Raw genomic sequence first — 2,414 nt, 5'->3', positions numbered from 1 at the left:
TTTGCACAGCGGTTACTTGTCTTAATTCTGATGCGTTCGCCTTGGCTCGCGTCCCAGCTAACCGAGCGGCCCTGCCTGATGGGCAAAAGAGAAAGAGAGAAAGAAAACAAAAAAGAAAGAAAGAAAGCATTTGCTTAGGAACCAGGTCAGCTAGCACTGCATCAGAAACTACTAGAGTTTGTGGTTAAGGAAGCTAAAATGATAGAATATCGAAACAATCATAATAATCGAAGATATTAGATAGTTCACCCAAAAATGAAAATTCATGTCCTTAAAAGCTTTCTCCGTGCGGCAGAACATAAAAGACAACATTTTGAAGAATGTCGATAGACAAACCCTTTCCGTTTCTAACGTCTTCCATTGTTTGGACAAAAAATTCCCAATAGAAGTCAATGGAAACCGAACTTTCTGGAAATTGAAAATTCTGAAGATTCAAATTCAGAAAACGAATGAAAATGCCAAATGGTTTCAGTTCCCATTGACTTCCACTTGCATGGACAAAAGAAATCACATTAATTCAAGGAGAATGAAATACGTAAAGGTTTGGTGCAACAGTAAATAATGAATTTTCATTTTGTTTTCTGACGTGTCAAAATAAAGTGAGCTTATGCTTAAAACAGGAAAAAATATCCATCTGTGCAAATGTGATTCAAAAGGAGAACAAAACTATTTTTCTTACCTCACGGATAGATCACTTGTCTTGTTCTAAGCATAAACTTGCTTAATGTTGATAATTTAATCTTAATATCTCAAGTTATTTTCCTTATTTTGTACATTTTTGGTCGTTTGTATTGAAAAAAAATTGTAAGTGAGAAAATCTATTCTTGCAGCTCTGCTTTTCTAGTTGCTAGGGAGTTGCTATGCAGATGCTACTTATTCGGTTCTAGGTACATTCTTAGACGGGTGTTTTTGTGTGTTGCCAGGTTGATTGCTAAGGATATTTGTTGGTTTGTGGGATGCATGCCGAATTGCACACCGCAGTACCAGCGATCTAAACAAACCTCTAACCCGACGTTTAAAAAGTAGCAAAAGTGATGCTTGAGAAAGTAAACATTGGAACTTTAAGCAGATGATTTTTTTTATATTGCAGCTGTGTCTCAACATCTGGACACATGCAGCTGAGTCCGTCTCGATTAATTGTCCCAAACTCTCGTCGTGAGAGTCGTTCGTGGAATACCGTCATTCCGATTTCTCTGACAGCCTTCAGTTTGTCTGACCCAAATGTGCCAAACACGTCTTGAAAAGTAAGGCCAAAACATGTCGACCGCCCCCTGCTGGCCGGCTGCAGTATAAATCATAAACCCCGCCCTCTCAATGTAAACCAGTGCCATGTGATCCGAACTAAAAAATCTATTTACTATCAAAATATGTCGCTCCCATCATTTCAGGTAGTTCTTATCACTCCAATGTATCTTCAAGTGTCCGTTCGTTCATTATTCTTATGTAGTTTGTTGATGCTAAAAAAATGGGGTGTGGTATCACGACTGTAAACTTGTGACTGCATCTGTTGCAATTCAGGAGGGGGTTTTTGATACCGCGGCTTTGAGAAAAAGACCTGCATTTTTCACAGTCTATTGTCCAAACCCTAGGCAACCACTTTTGATGCTTTGATTCGTTTGTCATTCCTTTGTCATGAAGAGTTCTTGCTTTTGTCGAATCAGGAGAAGATGCCCTCTGGTGGGTCATCAGTGCCGATCTTTTTATCTCTAGCACCCTTGGGGCTGGCTGCAATATACGTCATAAACCCCGCCCTTTTATGTGAACCGATGGAACGTGAGCAAAATCCAGCCAATCAAAGATGGTGTCTGTCTTTCCATTCTGAAGCATTTTGATTTTTAGTTTTAATTTAATTTAATGACATTAAAATGGGGTGTCATTACCCCTTAAAGCGAATTATTTGGACATTGTCCCAAACATGACGCTTTGACTTACACATTTCTCAATCATTATTGGTAATGACATAAAAAAATCGAATTGCATTTTTTCCCAATAACAGTTTCCATTTTCCATTTCAGACGGATGTCAATGGAGGAGAGGCTTCACTACTCATTTTTACATTTTTAAAATGCTCTTTTATAAAAGAAGTCAATGACTTTGCGATTGGAAATACGTTTAGAGCCCTTCTCGTTCATTCCTGTGGGATCCGCAAACGTTGCTTAAGTGTCGCACAACTCGCACAACGTTTAGAAATTCAGTGGCGTCAAAGCTGTAACGAGATTGGCTATTAAGGCACATGTGATCCAAGTGATTCAGACCCTCTTGTCTCTGTAGAAGGACAATTTCTGTTCTGGCTTCTCTTTAATACACCGGAAGGAGGCAGAAATAGTTTTTTTTGCAGTCTGTGGTCCGACCTGAGGCGAAACATCTGGGTGTCGCGTTGACTTGTTCGTCGTGAAGGTTTCTGAGTTGGTGCT

General features: G+C 39.4%; 1 protein-coding gene across 1 annotated transcript in view; it reads right to left on the bottom strand.

Moving 5' to 3' along the window:
• Positions 1-1,052: 1,052 nt before the first annotated feature.
• The window catches only part of tmem100a (transmembrane protein 100a), a 3,900-nt gene continuing 2,538 nt past the window's right edge, over positions 1,053-2,414 (bottom strand). The window contains exon 2 of the mRNA XM_043235951.1: positions 1,053-2,414. This exon is cut by the window's right edge and continues 511 nt beyond it. The gene's annotated coding sequence lies outside the window, so the exon portion shown is untranslated.

Source organism: Puntigrus tetrazona, chromosome 3 (assembly GCF_018831695.1).
Source record: "Puntigrus tetrazona isolate hp1 chromosome 3, ASM1883169v1, whole genome shotgun sequence".
Classification (NCBI taxonomy): Eukaryota; Metazoa; Chordata; class Actinopteri; order Cypriniformes; family Cyprinidae; genus Puntigrus; species Puntigrus tetrazona.
The sequence above is the reverse complement of the archived record's forward strand: the minus strand, read 5'-3'. Positions and strand labels throughout refer to the sequence as shown.